Source organism: Trichosurus vulpecula, chromosome 1 (genome assembly GCF_011100635.1).
Source record: "Trichosurus vulpecula isolate mTriVul1 chromosome 1, mTriVul1.pri, whole genome shotgun sequence".
Classification (NCBI taxonomy): Eukaryota; Metazoa; Chordata; class Mammalia; order Diprotodontia; family Phalangeridae; genus Trichosurus; species Trichosurus vulpecula.
In genome coordinates, this window is record NC_050573.1 from 492,713,979 (window position 1) to 492,727,458 (window position 13,480).

Consider the following 13,480-nt stretch of genomic DNA (forward strand, 5'->3'; position numbering starts at 1 on the left):
TCTAATACAGCAAGGATATGCAAAATGCAAAAAGAATACAGTGACACTTAGCTTCTCTGGATATAGCCCCCCTCTCTTCTACATGGTGAATATGGGCAATTGGGCAACATATGGTAACTAGTGTGGTCTTTAGAAATCCAACAGATCAGAGTGGCCACAAGGGTGATATTTTTTATGCTCATTAGTGACCAGGAAGCTCTGTCAAGGGAGGCAGGAGCAAATCAAATTTCAGGGACAGCTTTGTTGTCTTTCAGGGGAATATAATTTTTATAGCAGAGAAATGGGATGCCCTGGCACTGTCAAAATTATATTTAGTTGTTTTTCAGTCATGTGCAACTCTATGTGACCCCATTTGGGGTTTTCTTGGCCAAGATACTAGAGTGGTTTGCTATTTCCTCCTCCAGCTCATTTTACAGATGAGGAAACTGAGGAAAACAGAATCAAATGACTTACCCAGGGTGTCATAGCTAGTAAAAATTTGATTTGAACTCAGGAAGATGAATCTTTCTGACTCCAGGCTCAGCACTCAGTCCATTGTGCCACCTACCTGCCCCCAATCAAAATGGTAAAATATAAAAGACAAGTTAATGTTTTATAGGTTGTAACAGCAACCACACTGGCATACCCAGGATGGCTGCTAGTTCTTTTATCTGCTTTACTAAGGAAAGATAGCTGTTTCAGAGGTCAACAATCTTTCTTTTTTAATCACATAAAATACAAACACAGGAAATACAGAGAAGAGAAATAAAGACCAACAGACAGGGCTCTACTGCCTGAACCAAAGCTTTACATCCACCACTGAATTGAGAGAGCTTTTATCTCTGAGGAGTTGGGGAGCTCTGAACATATGGCTGCTCGGAATCAAGACCAGGGAATCACAATATCTTTCTCATAAGCAAGCCTCCAAAGCAAAAGTTCACCTCTCAGAATACATACTCTTTAGGCTCAGTGCCTAATTAGAAATTAACAAAAGATGTGTAAGCCAAAGGCAAGCAAGCTTCCCTTAATGTGCTCCACATGAGGCCTATTGACGGGCAGGGAAGATCTTATTCCCCATTAACCTTACAAGATACAGGGGGAAAAGAATTTCGGTATAAAATTTTTAAGCATTCCTTTCTTAGCTCACAGTTGTTCTTTGTTGTTCACATTTGTCCTCCAACTAACTAAATGTGTATCTTCTTAATTCCTATTCTAGACTCTCTTCTCAAAATGCTCTTTCTTCCTTGTTGCTCTTATGTACTCTTCTAGCTTCAACAAAAGGTAGTGCATTTCTGCAGATGGCTACCATGTTTATATATCAATCAACCTCAATGTCTCTCTTGGTCTCTATGCTCCCATTTTCAGCTGATGACTGGGGAGTATGTTGATATTTGATCATGTCACTACTTCAGATTCAACATGGGGAAAACTGACATTTTATAGGCTTATGGATTTGGAACTGGAAGGGCTCTCATTTTAAAAATGAGAAAATTAAGACTCAGGTGAATAACTTGTCTAAGGAAGTATTGGCAGAGTTAGGGTTTGAATTAGTTCTATAATTTCTTTCCTCTTCACTCAATTCTGAGACCACCCTAATTCAATGTTTCATAGCTTCTCAATTTAAAAAATTTTTTTACTATTATAAACTTGACAAACATCAAAGTATATTATAATTTCCATATAAAAAGAATAGAAAAGAGGATTATATGTGAAATCATGAATCTATATTATGATTGGCTTTTGAAAAAGTTAAATAATTATATTTCTTTTAACATTTATTTACTTATTTTATTTTCAAGTTCTGGAATAAAACAAGCATTTCCATAATATAGTATAATAAAAAAAGATGATTGCACATGAAACTGCAAATCTATTGTGTACAACTTGCTATTCCTTTCAAATATATAATAAAGCTGTTATGTAAATTTCTTTTTTCCCTTTTATTCCCTCCTCACTGCCCTAGAGATGGCTACTATTAGATGCAAATATGTATGTATATGTAAAGCCATTCTATACATACTTCCATTTATCAGTTCTTTCTCTGGATGCAGATAGTGTTTCCTTCATATGTCCTTTGTAGTTAGTTTATAATATTCAAAATGACTTATTCACTCAAAGTTGTTCTTAGAACAATATTGCTACTATTGTATGCAGTGTTGTCTTGGTTCTGCTCATTTCACTCTTCATTATTTTGTGCAAGTCTATCCATATTTTTCTAAGATAACCAAACTCATTTCTTATAGCACAGTATATATTCCATCACAATCATATGCAACAACTGGTTTAACCATTTCCCAACTGATGGGCATCCCCCAGTTCTTCGCCACCACAAAGAGAGCTGCTATAAATATTTTAAAACATATAGGTTCTCCTTTTCTGCTAATCATCTTTGGAAATAGACCTAGTAGTGGTATCAGCTTGATTTTTAAAAATAGTATGAAACAAATTCAAGACAATAGTTCCCAAACCAGCCTTTTTTTAGGCCTCTGAACTTTCATCTGCTCTCTTCTATGGGTTTTAAAATGTCTTATCGTTATTCTTTTTTCCTTTTATTTCATCAGCACCATCATTATTCCTTCTTTCTCTTTCATAATTCCTCTCTCCCTCCGTAGTAGCATTCCCTTCTAACAAATAAGTATAATTAAGTAAAACAAAGGCTCACATGATTGTGTCCGAAAATGCATGTCTTATTCTGCACCTTTAGTCCATCCCGCCTCTGTCAAGGGTTAGAAAGCATGTTTCATCATAAGTCTCCTGGAATCATCCCTGGTTCTTACCATGGTCAGAGTTAAGTCTTTCAGAGTGATCTTCCTTTATACTCTTCTACTTGTATAAACCACCTTCCTGGTTTTGTTCACTTTGCATCAATTCATCTAAGTTTTTCCAGGTTTCTATGAATCTGTCCCTTTTGTCAAAAGGGATGGCAGAAAACTTTCTTACAGGCTATTTGCTGCTCAATATTCCCTCCCTCCTCTCTCCTCTCTTTCCTTCCCATGGCTGGAGAAAATCAATGTCAGAATCCTCTTTTGGAGTATATGGTGGTATTCAGATCGAGTCCTTTCACTGGCTATAATAAGCAGAAACTCTTCATAGCAAGACAATAAAGAATAAGTCTATGGAGTTGCTTGTGCTCATTGTCGTATATGTCATGGGCTGGGGAAACTGAATGGGAGTGGCAAATATTCAGTTCTTCAATGTTATGTCATGAAATCTTTACCTTGTGCCATGTTTCTACCTTATCTTGTGGATTCAGCTTTGATGATTCTGTATGTGGTGCCTTATTCCTTTCTTTTTTTTTAGGGTTTTGGGTTGGAGTGATCTGTATGAAACAACTTCACCATCTTGCTGCTCCTGAGCTCCTTTCTGTCTGTTATAATAGAATCGGGGTCATTTTTGTGATTTTATTTGTTACTTGTCATGTCCAGCACCCCCTGACTCTTCTCTACATCGTTCCTCCTTCTCTTCTTGAGCAAAGTCTTCATAGAATTGTAGATTAAAGTTGGAGGAGCCTATAGAAGTAATCTACCCCAATGCCTCATTTTGTAGAAGAACTGTGATAATTGTAATTTTCGAAATATATAATTTGATGTTATAGGTATAAGTGATGGGATTCTAATATAGAGCCACTTAGGCTAAGCAGTCCTAAAGACTGTAAACACATAAACAATTACAAATGGCCTATAATTTTCTGGTATTCCGACTCATTCCAACCCTGGGTCAAATATATAAATCAGAGTTATCAAACTGACCCAAATGCAAGGGAACCAGATTAAAATGTAATTGGGAAATGTTTAACAAAATAAATAAAAATACAATACAGCATAAAAATGTTAATTTGTGTTTTTTATATCAATATGCAGCCTTCGGAGATCTGTTTCTGTCTGAGTTTGACACCACTGATGTATAAGATTTAGGCTCCAGATTGGACAAGGCTCCTGGACTGAAGCAGTTTCAAGCCAACACCCATTTCTGGGATCACCAATTACGTGTTCAGACTCTCACCCAATTTCTGGTCCCTATTAGGAAACTCCCTTACTTGATTCTGGTACCGATAAGCAACCCAGCTGAATTTCCCCAACACATCTGGGTCTGATTAGCAATGCCTCCTCCCATATCTGGCATTGATTACCTGTTCTCAACCAAGTCCATCTTTAAGATATAAAACTTCCCTGCTCAGACCTCACTCGGCGTGTGCTCCCACTGAGATCTTTCCCACAGTACACATCTCCCTCAAATGAGTGACCCTAGTCCTGTGTGTGGCTGAATCTGTGTATATATGTGTGTGTGCATGTGCATGCATGTTTCTATTTTTGCCTGCTTGCTGTGATGCATAGTAACAAAACTCATCCTTGTATTAGCTTCCCAAGTACCAATTATCTCTACGTCCTCTAACTAGGTCTTTGCTCTAACTTGAGCCACTAAGGCCCCTAGTGATTAAGTGACTTGACCAAAGTCAAACAGGTAGAAAATAGAAGAATCAGGATTTGAACTTAGCTTCTCTGATATCAAATACAGTGTTCTTTATACTGTGGAACTTTTCATCTATCTTGTTTTTAACTTCATCTGTTTGAACCTAGTTTCCCAGGGGTTAGAACCTAAATTCCAGTTGTTGGACAAGAAGGGCCAGAGTGCAGGAGGCATGGTTCCCTAGTCTTCTGTATACTTTTGCACTGAAGTAACCAAACATTAAATTATATGTTTATTAATTTGGAAAAATCTATTTTTTAAATTTATTTTTAGTTTACAACATTCAGTTCTACAAGTTTTTGAGTTCCAAATTTTCTCCCCCTCCCTCTTCTCCCCTCTCCCCCCCCCAGATGGCATGCAATCCAATATAGGTTCTACATATACCTTCACATTAAACTTATTTACATAAGTCAAGTTGTAAAGAAGAATTATAACCAATGGAATGAACCATGAGAAAGAAGAAACAAAACCAAAAAAGAAGAAAAAAAAGAGAGAGCAAATAGTTTGCCTCAATCTGCATTCAGACTCCATAATCCTTTCTCTGGATGTGGATAGCTTTTTCCATCATGAGTCTTTTGGAGCTGTCTTAGAACCTTGTATTACTGAGAAGAGCCAAGTCTATCAAAGTTAGTCATCAGAAATCTGTGTTTCTGTAATTGTATATAATGTCTCCTGGTTCTGCTCCCCTCACTCAGCATCAGATCATATAAGTCTTTCCAGGTTGTAATGTAGTCTGTCTGCTCCTCATTTCTTATAGCACAATAGTATTCCATTATATTCATATACCACAATTCGTTTAGCCATTCCCTAATTGATGGGCATCCCCTTGATTTCCAATTCTTTGCCACCACAAAAAGAGCTGCTATAAATATTTTTGTACATATGGGTCCTTTTTTTTTGGAAAAATCTTTGCAAATTTTGCATAGTATTTCTTCACCTTCTCATCTTCTGCAACATGTTGGTATGTGAGCTGAAATTATCTCATGGTGATCTTTTTAAAGGGTGTTTATCATGAAAACTTGGTCATATGAGATGACCAAGTTTCCCTTGAGATGTTTCTTGTTACCTTCAGATGCATGATAAAATCAACTCCTCCAACCCTTTTATTTGTCTCTGAAAAGAAAATAGTTTGGATACCCTTCCATTTAACTAACTTCTTTTCATCTTCTGATTTCATTTATAGTGAAAATGTACAGATTGTTAATGAATCAGTTCTTCCATTGGTAAGTCCCTGGACAAAGATCTGATATTTAGAATATGAGCTTCTAAATCAATATTTATAGACAACCTAAAAACTGTTTGATTCTTAGGACCCTGAGGGTTTCCTTTCTTCCTTTCTCTCTTTCTTTCTCTTCCCTTCTTTTTCCTTTCCCTCCTTCCCTGCTTCTCTCCCTTGCTGTTTCTTCCCTTCCTTCCCTTCTTCTTTCCTTCCACTCTGCCCTCCTTCCTTCCTTTTTAATGGGAAGCCATGGTGAAAGAAATCACTAGCCAATGAATCAATCATTATATTATTTATTATGAACCTACTAGGTGTCAGGCACTGTGCTAGGCACTGCAAAACAGGTACAAAAAATAAAACAATCCCTCCTCTCAATGGCCTCATGTTCTAATGGGAAAGAAATAAATCTACATAAAATATATATAGCATAGATATATGGGGAATTAATACAAATATATAGAAATCAGTTAAATACAAGGCTTCATTCCGCAGAAAATGCTTAACATGCATCTTAAAGGGAAAAAGGACAGAGGTATAGTGAAGGAATACATTCCAAGTATGGGGGACAGCCAGGGCAAAAGCAAAGAGAAATGAAATGTAGTGTCTGGTGTGAAGAACAGAGAAAAGGTGTTTGGATTCACTGAAGAATTCAGGAGGGAGATAATATTCAATAAGCCCTGAAAGATAGGTTGAGGCCAAGTTCTATGAGGCTTTAAGAGCTAAACAGAGAAACTTATATTTTATCTTATAGGCAATAGGAAACCACTGAAGATGGTTGAGTTATAGGACTAGATTTATGTTTAAGGAAACATTTTTGTAGTAGTGTGTAAGATGGACTGAAGCAGGAAGAGACTCAAGGGAGGAAGACCAATGAGGAGGTTGTTGCAATAATTTAGGCAAGAAACTAGTATAATCATTACAATGATCCATGACAACTCCAAAGGACTCATGATGAAAAATGCTATCCACCTCCAGATAGAAAACTCATAGACTGTGAGTACAGATGGAAGCATATTTTTTCCTCTTTATTTTTCTTGCTTTTTTGGCAACATGGCTAATATAGAAATGCATTTTGAATGACTTCATATGTATAACGGGTATCATATTTCTTGCCTTCTCAATGGGTAAGTAGGGTCAAGGGAGGGAGAGAATTTGGGACTGAAAATAAATTTTTTTAATTAAAAAAAGTCTTGACAAGAAGTGAGGAGCACCTGAATTAAAGTGGTAGCTGCTTGAGTAGAGAGAAGACGTCATATGTGAGAAAGTTGTGAAGGCAGAAATGGAAGAGATGGTTTATTAACAGATTAGGGATGAGGGAGGGTGTGGAAAGCCCAAGAAAATGCTGGGATCATGAGCCTGAGGCACTGGAAAGAAGGTGATGCCTTACACAGAAATAGGATGTTTAGAAGAGGGGAGAATTTAGGGAGGAAGATAAAAAGTTCAGTTTTAGATGTATTTAAGATGTCTCTACCCAATAGGTAATTAATGATAGCTGATCTCCTGAAAGTATATATTGCACATATAAAATCTTTCCAGCATGGTAGAACCTGCCAGACACTTTGTTCTGCTGAAAAATCCTTCAACAATACAGGGCGACTTCCACATTACAGTGAGAAATGGAAGTAAGATATTTTGGATCTTTGCATATAATAGATGCTTAATGAATATTTTAAGAATTGATTTGAATTGAATTGTATGTTGAAAGGCTTTGAGCTCTTGCCATGATGAAAGTAACTCGATATCCCAAAATAAATACCAACCTACCACATAGAGTGGAATTTTCTGGCATTAGAAGTAAGCTTTTGCACACACTTCTCTACCACAGACAATAACTTTATAGTTGCAAAACCTACTGAAAGGTGCTACTTTTATTGTTTGTTGATTATAAAAAAGGCATTTGATGTGGTAAAGTGAAATTCAGCCTGAATTGCTCTTCTCCAAGAAGCCTTGTGCATATGCTAAGATCCTACAAAATTCCTTGCTAATGCAAATACAAAAAATAATGCTATTCAGTGAACCTGTAATTATTAACAACAAGCAAGTCACAAAACAGGGAAATACTTGCTTGCCAATGGTTCTTGTTGCTGTCATAGATGATGTCTTGTTCAGGCTCCAAATGCAAGCTGGGTTTCTTGTAGATGTTAACATGTCCTGGAGGTTCCTGTTGGCAGATGTTATTGTACTGAGTACATTAAGCTTCAGACAGGGCTCCCTCACTGAAAGCCTTAATTATTTAAAAGAGATTGACCTAATAATCCATATAGAAAAAATTAAATAGATGAAAAATGCCTGTTGTCCAAATGATGACATGTAGCTGTGTGGCTGGTCCATTGAGTTAGAGCATCAGGCCATATATTTGAAATAGTCCCCGTGCAATGAGTAAGTTGGTCCCAGGAGTAAATAGGAGGAAGAGAGCAGGCTGGATTGTATTTGAGAAGTGGGCAGTGCTTTTTAATGATTCTAAGCTGTTCTCCAGTCCAGAAAAAAAGACTAAACAACTTTATCTTTCTTCTAAATGCCAGTGTTCTCAAGTGATATTGCATGACTGTGAATCTTGGGACACCACAATACCTGGAGAATCAATGTTGAAGGCATTTCTATTTTCTCTAAAAAGGAATGGGGAAACACATGGTGAGGGCACATAGGCTGTGATCTGTGATGGTTTATATGCAATAATTGGCCTAAAGGACATCCCTGAGCTTATTATCAGAAAAGGAGAAGGTTATATCCTGAGCAAGGGATAGTGCTTTGAGATAACTAGACAATCACCTTGGCATAGACAGGTCATAGTCTTTACATGCGGAAGTGTTTTCGGCCAGGCATGACTCTCACTAGTCTGGTCATTCAGGTTTGGAAGCAGAATGAAATCAGATACTTGTGGAACAGCTAACAATTAACAATGCAGAGGCGGCTAAGTAGTGCAGTGGATAGAGCAATAGACAGAGTCAGGAAGATCTAAATTCAAATCCAGTCTCATCTATTTACTAGCTGGGTGACCTTGGGCAAGTCACTTAAAAAAAACACAAACCTCTGTTTGCCTCAGTTTCCTCATCTGTAAAATGGAGATAATAATATCACCTACCTCCCCAAATTGTGAGGATAAAATGAGATAATTGAAAAGTGTTTTGTAAACCTTAAAGTGCTCCATAAATGCTAGCTATTTAACAAAAAAGAAGTTTACTTCACAATAACATACAAAGTCTATCTAGCTAGGATACAGCACTATATAAAATCATCACAGTTGGGTCTACGCATTTGCTATGATGGCTTATTGTGTCAGAAGAGTATTCTGACTTGAATGGTTACCTGGGATTCCAGCAGGTCTAAGGAGAGCTGCCTCTTCATGGGGAGGGCTTTTTATACCTTAAGTAACTGGGAAGTTATATCAGTGGTTGAAACCTCTATCCTCTGAACCAATTAAGTCCCAAGGAAGCTCTTCTTGCCTTTTAAGGTAGAAACTAGCTTAGCCTATGACCCAGTTATTGCTTCTACTAGCGGAAAGAATATTCACATTAGTGACATCATCGATTCATTGAAGACTTAGAGTGTAAAGACACATTTACTGTTTAACAGGTTAACAAGTTTTTTCTTGGTGCACCCCACTGTTTGTTGCCCCTTAGACAGCTCTTTACCTTACTAAACCCTGGTCTTGGCTCTATCCAGACCTGGGATTTTTTTAACCCAAATCTTTACTCTGGGAAGATCTTAGACTAAATCTGAACTCTCGGAACTAAGAATCCTATGTTCTTCCTCTTGTTTCATACACATCCATGGATAGACAGATTATATAATAATATTATGGCAAATCCTTTAGGCAAAATGATATTATCTTCATTGAACTTCATAAGTTAGTATGAGTTTACTTTATAGAGAAACTTTCCATAAATTATTTTATTTTCTTGTTTTAAAATGATATACAGATACTGTTTATATGCATATATATATTCATGTTATCATATCTTACTATTATCAGGCATGAATGTGTCAGAAAGAAAATTCTGAAATGAATCATTATGCAATCATAATTACTTGCAAATTTCTTTTAAACATTAATTCAATAAAATATACTACCTAAAGAGATGGAGGCTGGAAATAAGTTGTATGCTTAAAAGACTATCAAAGAGAACGAAGGAGGATATGGGAAGAATGGATGAAGAAGTACACAGGATATTGTTGATACTTACCCTGGCATATTAGCAGCTTCTTTAGTGGGAAGTATAAAATATGTTTGAGAAAGAACAGCTGTCATGGACTTAGAGGGCACCTCACTTAACCTCCTCATTTGACAGATTTGGAAGTTCAGAATCTGAGAGAGTGAAGTGACTTGCCCAAGGACAGCTAGGTCAGATGTGGCAGGATTTGAACCCAGGATCTTTGTTGCCAAATTAGAAATTAACTCAAAACAATCAACCCACAAACATTTATTAGCTGCCTACTATGTGTGGGGCACTGTAGACACAAAGACAAAATTGAAACATTCTCTGCCCTCAAGGAGCTCATATTCAATTGGGTGAATAAATGTGTCCACAATTCAGTATATACAAAATAAATATGAGGATTTTTTTAGTGGTGGCATTACCATATGGAGGAATAACAAAGTATTAATAATAATGATAGCTAGTGTTTATAGAATATTTTTAAGGTCTATGAAGCACTTTATAAATATTAACTCCAATTATTCTTATAACAACCCTAGCAGGTAGATATTATTATTTTTAAAGAATGGGAGGCAGACAGAAGCTAAGTGATTCACCCAGAGTCATGCAGCTAGCAAGTGGATGAGGCTGGATTTGAACTCAGATCTTTCTGACTCCAGGCCCAGCACTCTATTCATCATGCCATCTAACTTCTCATTGTATATTTCATATAGAAGGAAGTATTTTTGCTGAGCTTTAAAGGAAGCTAGGAATTCTAAGAGGTAGAGAGGAGGGAGCTCATTCCAAGCATCGGGATAGCTTTTGTAAAGGCACAGACACTGGAGATGGACTATGACCATGTGAGGAGACAGAAGGAGCTAGGTGACAGATGTGATGGAGGAGACATAGAAGCTGATTGGATATGTAGAGTGAGGGAAAAATGCTTGTCATTTTAATTTCCTTAGAGTAACCTTTTCAGAGGTGACTACTGAATTTTTTTTGGAAAGAAAACTGAATATTGATGAAGTGATACCCGAAAGCCGGCTGAGTTTCCTTGAAAAAGGCTCCATTTGAACTGATGGGTTTGTTGTGGTTACAGCTAGTGATTTTTTTAAAAGTCAGCCTAATTTGTAGTAATGTAACATCCTATGTACAACCATATTATATTCCATATAAAGTTACTCTGACCAATGTAATATATTCATTCATGCATTATAACTAAACCTCATGGTAAAATCATGAAACCCTACTATAATGTCATTTGGCCAAAGGCCCATTTATGGCATTATTCTTATGAATGTAATTGCCCCTTGGCATACTGCTTTACCCTATTTTTCCAGGATATGCCTTCTAGAGGTGGGGAGGCAGGGTCAGCTGGTTCTGGGAATTAGACCTTGATTTATAACACGTGAGAAGGAATTCATAAGCTTTTAAGAATGTTTCGTACACAATACCTAAGCCAGGGATCAAAGAAGCAACTGTTAAGTCATCGAAAAGTCAAAGACAAATTCAAGACATAACAGATCCAGTGGGTTAGGCAGGAACTAAGTTTTGGAATGATAAGTTCAAATCAAGGTGAATCCACACAAAAAAAGAATCAGGGAAACAACTGGGAAGGATGAAAGGGATTTCAACTAACGGCAATTTGCTTCATGCAGCAAAATGGTTTAATCTAGGATCATTTCATTTTTAAGGTAGTCCTGTGTTGGCCACTACTTTTCCTCCACCCCGTATACATACATTAGGCTGAAGATGATGCATCTATGGGTTTAGACATCATTGAGAACATAAACATTATATAAATTTAACCAGGCTTTAGAGGATGCTTCCCTATCTAAGAGTGCTATGAGAGATGAGCCCCCAATGTAGCACAGGTATGCAGGGTTCTCCAACATCATTTGAGGGCACTTCTTAGCCTTCTACTTGACCTATGATCCCATTCATTCACTCCCTCCCTCATTCATTCATTAATTCATTCTTCCTTCCTCCTACTTGTTGATTTCTAACCTATCTTTTAAGGGCCAATTCAAATCTGTGAACCCTTCTCTGATCTTTCCCCACTAAGTAATAATCTTTCCCACCATGGATTTTGGATATAATATTTGGCTTATTCTGTTCTTATGCATTTATCACGCATTTATTTGCCAAATATCTACCACTCCAGTAGACTCTATGAGGGCAGGGAAAATATCTGAGATTGATCTGTGAATTCAAGGATTTGAATATTCTCTACAATCAGGGGTTCAAATGAAATAATGGATGTAAAGCACTTTACAAATCTTAAAGCTCTATATAAATGGCTATTATCGTTACTACTATTATTATCATTTTTAGCCTACAGTCTCCAGGCCTCTAGCCTGATGACAGTCTTGTTACCTGAGTTTTCTACCACACTTCTGCTAAGCTCAAGCAAGATTTATAGAACAACACAGGAGTGTACTGGTAAATGTTTAACAACTGGGCTCTAGGGAAAAAATGTACGTACCCACTTCTAAGTTTAATATTCATCAGTTCAGATGATCAGCTAAACAATAAATCAAGTCCTGATTTATGCTGATAGCTGATTTCTGAGGTATAAATGCTCACATTGTAAATTTAATAATCCACAAGCTAGTTAGAGATGGCTCCAATGCACTATTGCTTACAATGATACAGACCTTAATCCAGCCATGCTTTTCTATCCTGTGCAGCTTTTGTCTGTGTTTTTCTATATGTTTTCCACAGCAGTTCCACCCAATATCCTGGAGGCATTCTTTGCTTTCTCACGATATACTGAGAGGATATCAGTGGGGAGCACTTAGGATGTCTACTTGTCATCCCTAATCCTTACCATATAGCCAGTTTATTTTCTACTCACTCATATATTTCCCTGATGACATCTTTTGTTCTTCAAAGTTCCTAATTTGTTACATTTCACAGCCTGCTCACAACCACCATATATGTCTCCATTGTCTCCTGTGTGATACTCATTTTCATGTTCTTTGCGGACTATTGTGTTCCAGGTCCCAGAGAAGCCACAGGAGAGGTTGAATACCTGGTATTAAAGAGATAAGCCTGTGTTTCTAGATTTGAACTCAGTTTCAAGAAGACTTGTGGTTGCTAAAGGAGCTTTTCAGTGTTGCGAAAGCAATCCAATCTGACACACTCCAGCCTTTGTCTATCCAAATGCATGTCAGATTCTGGGCAATAGAGTTTCCTCAGACAGCTGGTCCTTCCTGAGTAGATAGTACTTACTGATCTTCTTAGGCAATTTTGCAGTGCTCCAGGGATTGATTCAACTTGTACAATGTCATTCACAAATAGGAGGATCTGGAGGACTTCACCATCTACAGGGAATCCCTTTTTAGGTCATTTCTAAGAGAAGGAGCATGTCATAGTGGATGGAGAGCTGGCCAGAAAGAAAACTGTCTCAAGTTGTTAGACAAAAAGTGGGACACTGGGACTAAGCTGTGCAACTGCAATTTGCTGACCCCCCCACAGAATGTGTCCCTAGTAGAGTCAAGTAGTTTCTTGAACTCTTAAGTGACTGCCTAGAGGCAATGTCACCAGTGATTTGCTCACAGGGAACAAGTTCAAAAGGAATTGCAGGACTATTTTCTCAAGCTCCTGGTCTAAAGAGGAGAGACCTTGCATTCTTTTTAACCGCTGTGGTGGTGGCATAAGACAAAAGCAATGGTGA